General features: G+C 39.8%; 1 protein-coding gene across 3 annotated transcripts in view; it reads left to right on the top strand.

The window, feature by feature from the left end:
* CRIM1 (cysteine rich transmembrane BMP regulator 1) overlaps window positions 1-17,275 on the top strand; it is a 232,441-nt gene that overhangs the window by 164,022 nt on the left and 51,144 nt on the right. The window lies entirely within an intron of this gene.

The raw sequence follows: 17,275 nt of genomic DNA on the forward strand, positions 1-17,275 counted from the left end.
TAAAACAATGTCTCACTCCAACCCCCCTCCCCTGTTAATGGTCCTCTTTCCCTAAGGCGGGAATATTCCCTATAGTTAACCTTGATAGCCCCACCTATGTCACTTCTGCCAATTTCACTGTCTGAGCACCTTGTACTGAATGGATCTCTAATAAAGTTACTTCAACAGTGTTAACTGTAGTGAGCTTGGGGGTTTAACTGCCAGGGACTGACAGCCTCCGGCCTTGGGACGAAAGCCAGCCCCATGGTTTACCATGTTGCTGGCTGACTTAAAGAGGATTGGAAGACATTTAGAAAGATGCTGGCAAAAAACTCACATGGAGGCAGATAGAGCATGCTATAGAACCCACTGGAGGACCGATGAAACGGAAATGAAAGCGGCAAAGAAACATTTCTCGGCGACCATTCTGTTGGCTAGTTCACAACCATGCCAATTGTTTAAGATATCCAGACACCTCCTAACTCCTAGATCTGAACCTTTACAGTCCCGAGAACAGACAATCAGCTGTGAGGTCTTTGCTAAGTTTTTCACTGAGAAACTAGCACGAATATGCTCTGATCTAGATACTAGCTGCAATGCAAATGAGATGGAAGAAATGCTTAATGCAGCATCTGGCTTACATCTGAACTGCTTTGAACCAATTACAATGACAGACCTTGACATCCTGACATCTATGAAAGCCACTACTTGAGCTGCTAAAATCAAGTAAGGACTACATAAGCGAACCACTAAGGTCTTTTGTAAATGTATCACTAACACAGGGCATCTTCCCCCAGCTGCTCAAACAGGCAGTTATTCTTCTGCTAATTAAAAAAAATCGCTAGCCAAAAATGATGTGGCCAATTATCACCCAGCCTCTAATCTGTCCTTGCTGGGCAGTGATTTAGAGAGAGGTAGCTGACCGACTCTAGATCTTCTTGGAAAACTCTAGCACTCTAGACCCTTTCCAATCTGGATTCAGACCAGGCCATGGGACAGAGACAGCACTAGTAGTGTTAGTGGATTATCTCCATCTGAATATAGTCAAAGGCTATTCCTCCTTATTGCTCCTTCTGGATCTATCTGCAGTCTTTGACACAGTAAACCATGCCATCCTGTTGAGGCGTTTAGAGAGAGAAGTGGGCAACAGAGGGATATGCCTTAGACTAGTTTAAATAGTGTTTCATGGAACAAACTCAAAGGGTTGCCATCGGAGACCAGCTGTCTCCAGAATCATAGATCCAGAGGAGTTAGCCATGTTAGTCTGTAGTAGCAAAATAGTAAAGAGTCCAGTAGCACCTTTAAGGACTAAGATTTATTTGATACAAGCTTTTGTGAGTTCAGCTTACACTTTCAGATATCTGTGCCTTTCACAGCCTATAACTGTTGACCAGTCTTCCTTTTAATATGGAACTGGACTGCCCAAGTCCATGCTAGGACTTAGTATTTTTTTAAAAATGTAGTGATTGTTACTGTGACATCATACACAGAGACTGAATTCTTCAGTCCAGATAGACTGCACTCTGTAGGGAGGAACAGGCTTGCTGTCCAGTCCTTTAAATTCCTAAGTCTATCCTCAGTGATGATTTATTCTATAAGAGAAAGTAAAAATTCAGTGGCCCGCTGCCATGTCCACCACTTACATGCTTCATACAGTTCTTTTTCATGTCTGTGTTGCTTTCTGGGCTCAAAGGATCCAAAGTGTTCCCCACTTCTCTTCTCAGGGGAGGTCACCTGTCCTCCCATTAATTGAACTATTCAGTACAGTATTTCCCCTGAAACATAAAAAGGGTGTTATTTTTTATGGGTCCTTGTTAAGGAGGACAGATAGAAAAGCCTATTTTAAGTCCAAGTCATCTAATAGTGTGCATTGTAGTCTTTACAGTTGTATTTGGCTTTCTTATTCACACATATCTCTACCCTTCTCTGCTGTTGAAGAAGCAGACTAGTGACAGAATTCCAGCACCTTGGATGTTTATAAAATGCACAACAACTAGGGTATCCCATTTGAGACTGCAATCGTTTTTTTTCTCTGCTCTATCCAGGGCAACCTCCTTTTTTTGTTCTTCTCATTGAAAAAGAGTTTCCTTTGCCTTTTCAGTCTTAGTCAATCCACATTTTGCTAAGATTGTTCAGTGTTTTTACTTCCACGATTGCAGTTCATATATACCTGTATGTGTCACCTTGGCAGAATTTGGTCTTCAGTTTAAGTTTCACATTTAAAGGCATACCCAAATTTATTTTCTTCTTTCTTAGAACATATGTGCATCATTCTCATGCTTTCAGTGGTCTGTTCGCCCCAGAGCTCTCCTGTGATTCTGTGACATTGAGAGTTAGTACCGTCTCAGGTGCTGTTCCTGCATTGTAGGTGCTCTGCTATGAGGGTGTGTCTTCAGGTAGCTCCTAGTCTTCTGTAAAATGATGTTGTCATACTACTGACAATTTCACCTAGAGTTCTAGACACCTTATCTTTCTTTGTCTTTTGTTTTATTGCAAATGCTCCATGTCACTGCAATTATGCTTTCCTCAACTAACTGGTGCCAACTCCTAGATACTATGATTGGAGACAAGGGCTATTTGGCTTTGCAACATACTGTGATAGTCCATGGTCACTAGTCATCCTTTTGCTTGCTCCTTTGCTGCCAGGGACCCCGTCATTGGGAATGCCCTTGCTAATCCATTGCCAAGGTAATCTGTTTATCCCCTGGCTGTTTTTGCTGTGCAGGGTATTCTGCTAGCAGCACCAAGGTGGTGCATACAGTCTGTCCTTCCTTTGGTCTCATCATACTTGCTTCATTATTCTGGTGTGGTTCTGTTATGTTTTCACTTCTGCTAACAGCTTTGGCAGTTTGGGTCAGCTCCTATTCCTGCACTATAGAAGTAGTCTCAGGGTTTTTGTTTTCTGAGTGGCAATTGCTACTTCTTGACTACCATATCTTGCACCTCTAAGTGGATAACAGAATCTATGGAGGCTATAGCAGGACTTGGACACTATCAGTTATACTAGTCATTCAGGCTCCAAAAGAGACCTGGCAGTATCCTCATACAGTCCTCCGTTTGTGGGTTGGTAGAGGCTATCATGCTCTCTTTTGAGTGTGTGACTGTTCAATGCCCTTTACCTAGCACAGTTCTCCACACCAGAGCGCTATTTTTTCCTTACCTCATTCCTGCTTGTACTTTGGCAGGGACACTTTTAGAGAGCTCCCAGCTTCTTTAGAAGCTCCTTTGGGTAAATGTCAATGAGACACTAAGCGTCTGTCGGGAAGGTGGTCCTCCATAGTCTCTTACTTTGAGAGCTTCATACCCAGCCCCATCAGTAAGTGAGCTTGCTACTATACTAGTGTGGGACTGCACAGAAGCCACAAAGATGAAAACTGGGTTGCACTTACCTCTAACTGTTGTTCATCAAGAGGTCTTCCGTGCAGGCACACATCTCCCCCCCCCCCAACTGCCCCATTGTGAACTTTCTGGAACCTTAGTTTCTGGAGGCTCTCTGACAGCAGCATAGAGAGAAATTAGGGAATAGCGTCCCTCCTCCTGGTCATGTGATGTTTTGATGGGAAAGCACCAAAGGGAGGAGGGACACTCTTAGTCTTCTCAGAAGCTCTGGAAATCTTCTCCGTGGCTGATCTGCATGTGTGCAGTCTCAGTGTGTGCCTGCACAGAAGAACACTTGATTAACAACAGTTGCAGATAAGTACAAGTCTATTTGAAAGACCACCTCTCTCATACGGAAATTTCATTCTTCCTGGATAGTCTAGTTCCCTCCCCTTTGTCTGGGATATGTTCAGTAATAAACTGAGCTTAAGCTTTTTTGGTGACTGTCCCAAGCCTCTGAAACAGCCTCCAAAAGAGGTTGAGGAGCTCTTAACCTTCCTCTCTTTCTGATGAGTCTTTGATTTATTCTTAGAATGCTGTAGGAGCAGCCAGACCCTGAGCAAAGACCCTGCTGGTGGGGACATAGAGTGCTGGTAGGCACAGTGTGTTTTTAAATGAGTTTTTAATGTTGTATAAATTGATAATTTATCCAAACAAATGTGTATTTGTTACTCATCTAAAGCCCTGAGATTCTCAGAAGAAAGGCAGGCATATAAATATTTTAAATAAATAAATGGTTCAGACTCCAAATTCCAACAAATTTCATCCCTAGATTGGGATAGACTTTGCTCTAGAGACAGCAAGAAACTTCCTTAATGGTTAATACTGTCTAAGTAAAGACTAGTCAAATGGGGTGGGAAGGGATCTAGAAAATCTTTCAGATGCTCACATAGGACCTAAATTTTGATATGGAATTGGAAACTGTCAATAGCTGTTGTTGTCTATGGTTGCAGAGAGGGGTCTCTCTAATTCTATGCTGAAATCCTTTTTTGGAAAATAGAAAATTAATCCAAATTTATACTGGAAACAACTGTGATGACTGCATGAGGACTGGTACCTCCTTGGTATCACTCAGCCAATTTGAACTCCTAGGATTGAACTATGGGTTCCGAACAGCCAATCAACATGTTTTCTGCTAGTGCTGTCAGGTGACCTGGAAGCTATGTGACTACGGGCAGTGGCATTTCTGAATTCATGCAGTTTGAAAGAGGGGACATGGATTTTATCCTTTTCTCCTAAGGTGCAGAGTTTCTTCTTCCATTTTTATAAATCTGAGAGGGCTCCATTTTCAAGTTATCCAGATGGGTACAAGATAAGTTATAATGTACTGGCCAGCTCACTCCCCCACTGAGAGGCAGAGTTTCCCTCCAAAACAAAGTTGTTTGCTTGGTCTGGGAAGCATCTGGTAGCGTGTATCTGGATGTAACTTAGAATTCCTTCTGTCCCGCACTTAAATGTAATAATATGAGAGGCTAAGTAAAGTTCAAAAATATAACAACAGGTTTATTCAACAGACAGGATTGGTATGTAGGTAGGCAGGGAAAGGAAAGCTGAGGTAAATTTTGTTTGTTGAACAAGCTTTAGGCACAATAGTCTTCTTAAAGTAATTACAGATCTTAGAAGTGAGAGAGGTAGTTTCAAACTTAATTTACTTAAACAAAGTTCCTTCATTGATGTCACTTCACAGCTTAGATGTTCTGACTTCAACACAGCACTCATTCCTTTTATTCCAGACCCAGGATACTCCACAGAGCCAAAAACCCCTTTCCGGACACGGGGTGGGAATTATTCCTTTCCTTAAGACATAATCCTGATCATTTGGCTGAAAGGACTACCCACTTCCTCTGCCAACCACATGCTTCCAGTTCTGTCTTGCCTGAGTAAAATTAGTGCCGGTTTCCCCACTTTAGTTTGTCAACTAACAGCTTTTCATCAACCGTGAGCTGTCCCCGTTAGGGCAAACTTCTTCCTACTTTTCCTCATACAGAGGATTCTCAGTCTGACCCTTCCTGGTCAGGCTTGGACTCTCCTCTGACAATCCTGTCAGCATTAATAGTTACCTTCTCACTGGCTGATCAGGGGGGGGGGGGAGCAGCATGTCAATCATACTCCCTTCAGGCAGTTTTTTTTAACCCTTTACCTTTCACTCTCTGGATGCAGCATTTGGTAATCCTTGCATTTAAAACCCATTCTGTCACAGAACTGTTTTACTCTTTATTCTTAGAAAGAACTCATAAAACACCTGGGATGCCCTCTCAGATCCCTGAAGGAGGACTGCAGATTACATTTTGAAAACGACATCTAAAAGATTGTTGTTGGGTCCAGAAATAGTCCTGGACTCAGCCATGGTGATAGGGAAGCAGTTTGGTAGTGCTGCTACCAATGCTTTCCTTCAGTTACATTTGGTTTGAAGACTGCATTCTCTCTGGAACAGGGCTGATTTAGCCACATGCACCCTATGAGCCAGTTTGGTGTAGTGGTTAAGAGCCAGTTTGGTGTAGTGGTTAAGAGGACGGGACTCTAATCTGGAGAGCCGGGTTTGATTCCCCACTCCTCCACTTGAAGCCAGCTGGGTGACCTTGGGCGAGTCACAGTTCTCTGGAGCTCTCTCAGCCCCACCCACCTCACAGGGTGATTGTTGTGGGGTAATAACATACTTTGTAAACTGCTCTGAGTGCGCATTAAGTTGTCCTGAAGGGCAGTATATAAATCGTATGTTGTTGTTGTTGTTGTTATCTGCTGTAATAGCAAAACTAGATAATAATGATGCTCTCTATGTTAGGCTGACTTAGAAATTTCAGCTAGTACAAAATGCAGTTACCTGGTTGCTGTCGAGAGCAAATATATTCTGTCATATTACTGAGATTTTGAACCATGTATATTGGCTGCCAGTTTCCAAGTTGATTTGAAAGTGCTGACTTTTATCTTACTGTCTGACAAATGAATTTGAGAGTAGTTTAGTTATAACTTTTAAAATTTAGAATGGCAACATTTTTCCTCAATGGAGACTGTGGATAAAATTCTTAGAGACTTTGGCCACAGATGTCCTAGAAACTAAAACACAGATTAATTATTTTTTGGCTAAACATCTTTTAAGCCAAGTTTAAGAATGAAAACTCTTAAACAAGATATGTGGTAAGCGTGTGAAAACTGTTTTGATAGCTACCTGGAATCTGTTGTGTAATGTCTTAACCCTTTTTTTGTATACTCTTATAATTTTTTACTATTAGCGTTTCCCATTTTACCATTTGTTTTCTTTTTTCTGTGTTCTGCAATTTAGAATAATTTTAAATATACAAAAATGAAGCACTATTTTCCCATCCATTGTCTCTTCTTTGTGCACTCAGTCTTTCTTCTGCAGTTTGTCAAGAACAGCAGTGAAAGGCTAGTTTAGATCACATGATGTGCTTTTTCAAGGTTAACAGTTTTCCTATTCAAATAGCCAGAAGCCTAGAAGTAGTTGAACTCATTCTATTTGTTGGGTCTTGTTCACTGAAGTGAAAATAGCTGGTCCTCCCCGCTTCCCACTTTTTGCATTTTTGTGGGAGGTGGAGTGAAATTATTTCTTTTGACCTGTTTTGCAGCTTATTGGGAGTCAGGCATGCATATAAAATTACTTGGGAGGTTACCTTTATAGATGGGAGAAGGTGGACAGGCTTATATTGAAACATTTGGCATGTATAGTACTAAAATCTACATGGGATTACAGAAGAATTTAAAACATGCAACACGTGGGAGATTACTGCCTTGCATTAAAGTTGTTCTCTTATCTTTCAAGAAAAGTTTTCAAGAATACATAAATTATTACCACCTGTAATTTTCATAGGCTGCAGGAGTAATAGAGAATAATATAATTGGATAATATGTTTTCAAACATGTATTTAGGTTTTTTTCAGCATACATTTAGACTGAAAGAGTAATCTTTTCCCATTCCAATACAGTTTCAGTGAAATATGCTGTTGCATTTACTTATTAATACCTTTCCTAAAAAATTAAATTCACTTTTTTGATTTATTTTCCAGTACATGTTGGAAGATACTACAAAATAAATTTAAAATATCTATGTTTTAATTCAATGTTTTATATATTTGAATGTGCACCATATTGAAATCTCTGTACAAATATACACCGTGATGTTGGGTTTTCAGGGAGTTTGTCTGTGCACCATATCCTACATTTAATCCAGCTAACATAATTGATTTGCCACACAATAGCCCTGACAACTATAGATTAAATTTTCCACAGAAAAATATACCATTGGAAGATGTTCGACCCCATATCACTGGATATACAACTTCTACTTTTTCACTCCTAACGTGTAACTTGGCAAATGTTTTTGCATTTTAATTTTCTTTATTCTCCTCTGCCTCCACCACACTAGTCTGTAATTTTTTTTCTATAAAAGGTTTTCTCTAAAGATTCTGGATATTATCATGAAGCGACCGCAACTCCAGTGATGGAGTCAGCGAGCCCTGCAGAGCCTGTTGGTGAGACATCAGAGCCAGCATTCCCACCCAACTCTGCTTTCACCTAGCCAGTCAGAACTGGTCAGATGGAGGTCGAGGTATCACTCGCTATCAACTTCAAGGGTGGACCCCAGCAACATTATGGAGGCATTCGCTAAACCTGATAGCGAGAGGGGCTCATGGGCAAAAGACTCAATTAAACCACCTAAGAAAAAGGCATGGTCAAAGTTGGAGCATGGACTTAAGAAGAAGGGAAAGACTAGACACCTCTTCGACATCGAGATGGAACCGGAGGTACAAGTGGTAGAGACCCCCGAGACTCCATCTACACATTTCAGATCCCAGTCAAGTTACTCTTTGGAGGAAGATGGCAAGCTCCCCAAAGCCTCACCTGACAGATTCAACTGCAAACGGGAGAGGTCATTCTCATCCTTGCTGCTCTCATAGGTCCTCGCTGTGGTTTCAGCAGGAAGACCCATCATCCCATGAAGTCGACCTGGGGGAACCGTACAGAACAGTCAACCTCTTCTGAAATTAGTGCCCCTAAGAGACACAAGAACCCATATTACATCCTGAAAACTTAGATGGCTTTCCAGCTGCTGGAATCAGACTCAGAGCCATTCCAGGAAGAAGGGAGCCCAAGTATGCCGACTCTTCACCGGGGGAGATGCAGATGTCAGACCAATTGGTTTCACTGATTGATTGGTTTTCTTATACACAGAGCAGATGCTCTGAATGGCTAAGGCTCTAGATATTGATGTCTCTGCCACCAAACCGAAGCCAAAGGATAAGATCCTCCATCATTTATACTCAGGGAATCCAGCCAGCATTGTGTTTCCCATCATTGAGGGCTTCGTGGAGATTTTACCATGGACCTGGGAAGAAGCTAATATAACTTGAATATATAAAGAGGGAAATGATCCATTAATACCACAATCATATAGGCCTATATCTTTATTGACTGTGGATTACAAGATATTTACAACAATAATGGCTGAAAGACTAAGAAGATGCATTTCAGAGGTAATTTATGAAGATCAAACAGGCTTCGTCCTGAAGAGGTATATGAAAGATAGCATTTAGATATCTCCTCAGTGCAATCGAATATTCAAGAAGAAAAGTAAAAAAAACTGCATTTATGTTTTTGGATGCTGAAAAAGCTTTTGGTCAAGTTTCTTGGAAGTTTCTTATGAAAGGATTGCAAAGAATGAATAGTGGGAATGAGTTTCTGAATTGGATACAAAGTATTCACACCAATCAGTAGGCTGCAATTTTAGTAAATGGTTTGAAATAACAAAAAGGGATGCCCAATATCACCACTATTGTTTATTATTGTGCTGGAAATTTTGGCAGTGCGAATCAGACAAGACAGTAGAATTGCTGGAATAAAGAAGGGGAAAGAGATATATAAGATGAAAAGCTACACAGATGATGTGGTCATATCAGTGATGAATCCACACATTTCCCTTATTTATGTAATGGAACAAATATTAAGATTTGAACAGTAATCTAGATACAAATTGAATAAGAAGAAAACAAAGATAATGTTACTTTCGACAATGACAGAGGAACGAGAAAAGATTGGAAAGATAACAGACTGTGCCATTAGTACAAAGCTGATAAAATATTTAGGGATAAATGTGGCATCACAAAATGCAAATCTCTATAAAAATAATGACCAAAAACTTTGGATAAGTATTATTGAAGATTTGCAGAGATGGGAAAAATTAAATATTTCATGGCTAGGAAGAATCTCAGCTGTCAAAATGAATATTTTACCTAAATTGAACTTTTTATTTCAAATGATTCCAATTTATATAGAACAAAAGATTCTCAACATGTGGCAGAAAGTAATAAATGACTTTATATGGAAAGGGGAAAAAAAACAAGTGTAAGATTTAAAGTACTGCAGGATGATAAAAACTGAGGACTGACAGTACCAAATACCAAACTCTATTATCAAGCAGCAGCATTAGTCTGGATAACAGATTGGATTATAAACCCAAGTAGCAGCCAGATCAAATGGGAGACAGTGGACAGTAAAGAAGGCATCCACAATTGTTTATGGATCGAAAAATCATGATGCAGCCACGAGAAATAGAATTGATAAGCTCAGCTATGAATCAATGATGGCTAAAAAAAGAAACGTTAAAAACCTGGCAAGGAATCCAAGCTCAAGGCAAAAATATTCCACATCTGATATACCATCAGACAGTATCAAGACTAGACTTCCGGGAAATGGCACAGTGCTGTCGGGCTTGCTGAGCTTCAGCTCAGAAACCCGATCCTCGCATCCTCTTTGAGGCTCAGCTCTCGAGCTTCAAAAGTCCACCCCCAGAGAGGGGGGCTAAGCTGGAGCGCAAAGGGGACATCAGGAGGAGCGGCGGCTTGGCTTGCGACCCCCAGTCTGCTCCTTTGGCAGAGGATGAAGAGGAAGCCTTATGGCCCATGAGCTAGGAATCCCGAACTCTGCATAACTTAGTATGACTGAAAATGACAAGCACCATGAATCTGCAACAGCAAACGTTTTAATACGTTCCGAACGTATGGGTGAGATCTAATCTTTTTTCTTTTCAACCTAACTGAAGCGGCTACCAACCTAGAGAAGTTTCATGTATCCCTCCCCCTTTCTCTTTTTGTGCTTCTCTTTTTACCTTGTTTGAATCACGGGGGGCGGGGGGAGAAGAAATTAATTGCTTAAGATCCAAGGTACCATAAGGACAGACTTTTGCTTATTTTATACTAAGTGGCAAATTAAGACTACCCTTAAAATAAGAGAAGAAGAGGCTCAGTAGACTTCTGTATGGTCACCAATTGATATTTAATAACATCAACATATGATCTACATTGCCAATTTTCAGAAAAGTTTTGGGATTGACAGAAAAAGAGAAAGACCTCTGAGTTACTGATCAAGACTCTCTGGATTACAGTGTGATTTTTGCCTGTGTGTTTTTTTTGTTCGTTTGTTTGTTTCCCTTTTGCCTTGTGTGATTTTGGTCCCTGTATTTTTCTTTCTCCCATTTCAGGATATAAACATATGTTTTTGGGTTTTTTTGTTCCTTTTCATCCTTCCCTTTTCTTAATGGTGGATTATTTTTTATTGCTGAAGTTTGGCTGGACCTCTACTTGGTTGGATCTTAATTCTTTATTTTTTATTTTTGTTTCTTTTGTGGGGGGGGGCTCCCAAAATGGAGTACAAAGTAATTGAATCTACGTAGTGCCTCTTCCATTTCTTGTAGCTTCAAGAAGATCTCCCAAGACTGTAACTTCCAGGGCATAAATTGGTTCAACAAGAGAGAATGTTGTGTTTTTTCTCCTAGAAAGAAATATTGTCTGACTGGGAAGGGAACTGTTTGGGAACATTGTGGTTTATGAAATAAAGCATTTGTTTTCTATCTTAAGCGGCTAGAAGGAAGGAGTGGGGTAAATGATACCTGACTACTTTTAAGTTACTGAGCTGAGGATAGATAGTAAAAATAATAGAGTGGAGATATTTGTTTAAAGATGTTGCCAGGTAAAGGAAAAGGCCAAAAACCATCCCCTGGAAGCCTCAAATCTGTGACATCAGCTATGGCACAGACATCTATATTCACACAAGCATCAATCCAGACAATACAGGCTAGCATGGCCCAGTTGCTTGACCAAATGAAAACTATGAATGATAGGTTTGAAGAGTTCCAGAATGAGATGAGAGAAGCCAAGAAGGATGCAGCCGAACTAACATCTAAGGTGCAAAAAGTGGAGAAGACTCAACAGAACGAAGATAAGATTGAGAAGGTATCCAAAAGCCAGTTGACGATGGGAATGAAACTGATAACCTTACAGATGGAGAAAGCAGCATTGATGCTGCATTTGCAGAATGTGAAGGAGGAAAAAGGAGAAAATACCTTGAAGGTGGCATCAGGGCTATTGGCAATAACACTAAATATTCAACCAGAAGAAATGGAAAGAGAGAGACACGACCTATAGGATCAGTTCATCCTATGCAAAAAAGAACAAAAAACCACGGGAAATCCATGTAAGATTTACCAGACGCAGAATCAGAGATGATATTCTTAAAGCAACATGAGAGACTACCTTGAAGTGCCAAGATGAAGAAGTGATAGTCCTATGAAATATTCCATGGGAGATGCGAATGAAGCGAAGGGAATATGGATTTCTGATGGATTTACTACGCACAAATGGAATACAATATAGATGGTTGATGCCAGAGGGACTACTTTTTAACTTCAACAGACAAAGTTTCAACATTAACTCGATTCCTAAAGCACAAGCGTTTGTTCAAAAGAATTTGATGGCGGTCCAGAAATCCAAGGAAGGCAAGAGAGAAGAAGAAAACGTAAGCCCACAGTCTGAATCAGAACCAGAAACAGAAGATGGAGCAAAAGGAGGAGTACAGACCAGGAAGCAAACCAGAGAAGAAAATAAACAAGGTAGTAAGAGAGGCAAAAAGTAATGGCCAGTAACTCTCTAGAAATACTCTCAATGAATATTAATGGACCGAATTCCCCCCCCCCCCAAAAGAAGAACATTTACATACCTGAAAAAATTTAAAGCAGAGATTATATGCCTTCAAGAAACCCATATCAGAGATAAAGAGGAAAGGCTCCTGAATTGTAAGAACCTGGGACACGCATTCATTGCAGCAGACAAAGTTAAAAAGAGAGGTCTAGTAACATATATACAGGGAAGATTGAACCCAAAATTGATCTATGCCTGTGACCAGGGAAGAATTCTAATGACTGAACTCCAGAAAGGCCAAAGAAAAATCTTGGTAGTGAATATATATGCCCCAAGTGAGCAACAAGAAAAATTCTTTCAAAGACTTTCAGAGCAAATATCCAAATTGAAATACAATGACATACGCATTGTGGGAGACTATAATGCAGTAGTGGACAAAAAGCTGGATAGGAAACGTGAAGAATGGGAAAAAAGGGGGGAAAGTGCTTCCTAAAAATGTTTTTGAAATGGCTGAAGAAATGGCCCTTGTAGATCTATGGAGAACACGAAATTTGAACTCAACTAATTATACTTTCTACTCTGACAGACACAAATCTTGGTCACGAATAGATATGTGTTGGGCCTCAACATCGTTAGTGGCGGATATGGAAGAAAGAGACATTTTGCTACAAATGATTGGAGACCACAACCCTCTGTTAATAAAGATAAAAGAGGAAAAAAGACAATTTAGGTGGAGACTAAATGCAAGTTTATTAAAAGACAAAAAAATTAAAGAAACAATTTCCAAAGAAATGGAATGGTATTTCAAACAAAACTTAAATAATGAAACTACCATAGATATAGTATGGGATGCAAGTAAGGCTTTCTTCAGAGGACTGGCAATTAGATATGTGGCAAGTAAAAAGAGAGAAACAATATCAAAATTTGGAAACAAATCTAAAAAAAGAGGAAGATAACTTAAAAAATGCGCCTGAAAACAGTAGATCAAAAATGAAGATAAAGATACTTCAACATAAACTTAATTTGATGTTAACGGAGGAGATGGAGAAGAAAACTAAATATGCCAAACTAAACTACTTTGAAAATGCAAACAAGTCTACAAGATGGTTAGCTTACAAGCTAAGGAAAGAAAATACCAAAAGACAAATAATGTCACTGAATGATGAAAAAGGAGAGGAGAAAGTTCTTCAGGAAGAAATAAAGAAGGTAGTTGAATCCTACTATAAGAACCTCTATGGGGAAATGACTGCCCAACCAGAACAAGATGTCTATTTGAAAAAAATGAGATTAAAGAAATTCAGTGAGGAACAGAGGAAAATTCTTTTTTTTTAATTTGAAAAGTATAATTTATAATTGAATCAATCAAAAATTAGAAATAATAATAATATATGATTTATAACGTTACTTTACACTTTGCTTACCAATCCCTTAAACCATACCAAATAAAGCCAACAACCCTCCTCTACTGTACAAACCCGCCCCCTTAATTTTTTTAAATAAGGACAAACACAGAAGTAATCACGTTTACGAATACATTAATGAGTAATCCTATTGATTACAATATTAATAATAAATATTACTACTGCCAAAACATTGGTAATAATTATTAATAGGAATTATTGTTATGACTAGAAGTTATATTGACAGAGGGTAGAAATGTAACTATGTCAAAATCTATTTTATAAATATCGAGAAATAATCGCACAGCAAGACTTCTTGGGAAGGTAGAGTTCCCTCCCTAAACCCAAACAAACCTTCTTCTATTTCCTCTTCAATAATATTTTGTCCCCTTTTTGTTGTTTATATGTTTATTTATTTATTTTAATTTTAGATAAATAAAAGAATAATTATGAGATACTGAATAGAAGAGAAAAAAATAACCCCGCCCCAATTTCCCTCCCCCTCCCACCAATACCTCCCCTTCGTCTTATTTTATAAGTTAATGAGACTTAAATAAGGTAAAATAGTAACAATCCGTAACTGTCGTGCTCAGGTTAAGCAAGACAGTTATCAGCCTAAATATTTTCACAAACCAAAACAAAGCAATTTGTGAACTGGAGCAGGTTTGTGAAAGTTCGTGGTTCATGAAACATGACGAACCACAAACCGCATGGTTCATTTTTTTTCTGGTTTGTGCCCATCTCTACATGGGAGCAATCATGGGAGCATACCAAATATTCCTAAGAAATAAGATGATCTCTTATAATGAATACTTGCCAGAAGACAGGAAGACCTTGGCTAATGTCATGCAAGACATTCAGCTGTCCAAGCAGCAAATCAACACCGGGAGACATGTAGCTGACTCATCCTTAAAAGCTATGCCTTCATCAGTGGTTCTCCAGAGACATGCATGGTTACTTTCAATGGCCCTTCCTATGGAAAGAAGATTGAGGACATGACCTTTGAAGGACAAACCTTGTTCTCACTGGAGACACACTGCCCTCAAAAGTGGAAGGACAGGCAAATGGCCAGATCCTACAGGATTATCCCTTCTACATAGCAATCCACTGGTCTCAAATCATATAATGGGCAATACCACCATTGGAGCAGCCAACCATGCCAACTGTATCCACAACATCATTCTTACCATCTTCAACAACAATGGAGATGAAGGACCTCCCATAGGTCAAGGCAAGAACAGCAATCCTATCACCAAGGAGCAGCTCCATGGGCAGAAATTTACCTTCTAACTTGGGCCAAGGCAGGAGCCCCAGCTGATGATATTTGGGAATAGGCTTTCTCAGTTTCCTGACAATTGGCATTTTATCACTACAGATCAATAAGTATTGTATGTTATCCAACACGGTTATAAAATAGAATTTGTTGAAACACCCTGTCTGAGTTTCCCTAATAGAGCTATCAATAATTCCTCACCTGAATTGGCACTAGAGTTGCAGTCTTTGATGGCCAAAGGGACAGTCCAAATGGGATACCAGACTCAGAAACCCCACAAAGGTTCTTTTCTAGGTCTTTCCTAGTAGACAGAAAAGATGGAGTATTCAGGCCTATACTTTGACCTAAGGAACCTTAACAAGTTTGTCATAGTGGTAAAATTCAGAATGGATACCAATTGTCCTCCAAATGCTGCCTCCAAGCTCCTGGTTTGCAGTCCTAGATTGACTGGATGCCTACTTTCACATCTCAGTACATCCAACGCGGAGGCCAAAGTTACCAATACAGGTTTCCCCCCTGCAGTGAGACAAGTGGTTCTACTTCATTGAGGAGTATCGCCCCTCCTCCTATAGTGAATAGCTTGCTAATCTCCCATGAGGGACTGTGTCAGGTTCAGAATGCTGTGTTGTGCTGCTTCGCTTAACCGACTCCATCTTTAATCCTTTCAGTGTTTAAGTGCTTTCTCCACAGGTGCCAAGGTTCCCAGGCAGCTATCTCACAGAAGAGGATTGTTTAGGCTACCGACGTTCCACCAAGAACCGGCCTTGGGAACTTTCGCTATCCTGACTTCAAAGGGAATGTTTTGAGAACTATGGGGGGAGGTTGGGCCTTCTGTGATCTGTTACTTTGTACCTCATGCTTTGCTAGTCATTGGTAACAATGCATATGTACCAACCTGAATATTGCATTCAGGCCTGTGGACTATAATAATCTTTTTCTTCATTAAATGCTTTTTGGAAACAATGGACTATTGTCTAATTGCAGAAGGCAGACTGGAGTAAGGATATTATCTAGCCACGGTTCTGACAGACTGCACAGAAGATTGAAAATAAAAACAGGCTTGCACTTACATAAAACTGTTGTTAATTGAAGTCTTCTGTGCTAGCACTCATACCCCACCCCTGCCCCACTGTGAGTTCTCTACTGATCTGTTAGTATGGAGACTTGCAGCAGAACAGGAGAACTGAGGGAATGGGTCACCACCTATGCCGGACAGTGAGCTGTTTGGATGGGAAACGGGCGCTCTGGGGAGCAACAGATGCCCCCCTTGTAACCTTAAAGCTATACAATCATAGCAGTCAGCAGGCCTGCACATATGCAGTTCCATGTGTGTTCCAAGGGTATCTCTGCTGCTCCCTCAGCAGCCTGAAATCATTTGGCAGCCTACAGACAAGATAAATGTATCCAATGGGCAGAACAAGTAGATGCAAACTTGAACCCTCAGTCAACTCTACTCGGCTTAAAAAATCTCTTTCCTGGCTTGTGCTACTTGATTTCCAATGAAGATTTCCAATTCAGGTATTTGTATTATGCAGGTATGTTTGTAGTAACCATAATCTATAAATAATGGTAGGGTAAGGTGCCCTAATTTTTTTTAAAAATCTAAAATGAATGATTCTCTGTATCCTTAAGCAAGAGGGCTCTTCAGTCTAGGGTGTGAAATGAGTGTGAAATGAGAGTTTAAGCTGGAAAAATAATAGATTCCCCGTTACAGAAAGGTATAATAGACCAAACCATTACATACAAGTTAGCACTGATTGTTTTAATATTTATTGCAGAAGTACTCATTAATAAGAACTGCGCCATAACTGCCAAGTACAACTTCAGTTCATTTCAAGACAAATCAATTACTACTAATGTTTTGACATAAGACATCGTTTTCTTACAGTATCATAATTTTGTTCTTCTTTAGAGTTCTTTCATTGGTAACCCAGTTACCATTTAGTACCCTTAGCTAAATTATGGCAAGGACAAAGCCAAATCCTCAATATCAAGCAAATAATTCATCAGATCTCGGAAGCTAAGCAGAATTGGCCTTGATTAGTAATTGGATGGGCGACCTCCAAGGGAGACCAGGATTGCTATGCAGAGGCAGGCAATGGCAAACTATCTCTGTTGGTCTCTTGTCTTGAAAACCTCATGAGGGGTCATCATCAGTCTGCTATAACTTGACAACACTTTCAGCCAAAAAAGGGATAATAGAAGGCAACTCAACAGTAATACATCATATATCATGCCCAGAACAGATAGTTAACATGGCTGTGATAGTGTGGTCCTAACACTGGGTTTTTTTTTAACATTTTATAACAAATTATTCT

Source organism: Eublepharis macularius, chromosome 1, assembly GCF_028583425.1.
Source record: "Eublepharis macularius isolate TG4126 chromosome 1, MPM_Emac_v1.0, whole genome shotgun sequence".
NCBI lineage: Eukaryota > Metazoa > Chordata > Lepidosauria > Squamata > Eublepharidae > Eublepharis > Eublepharis macularius.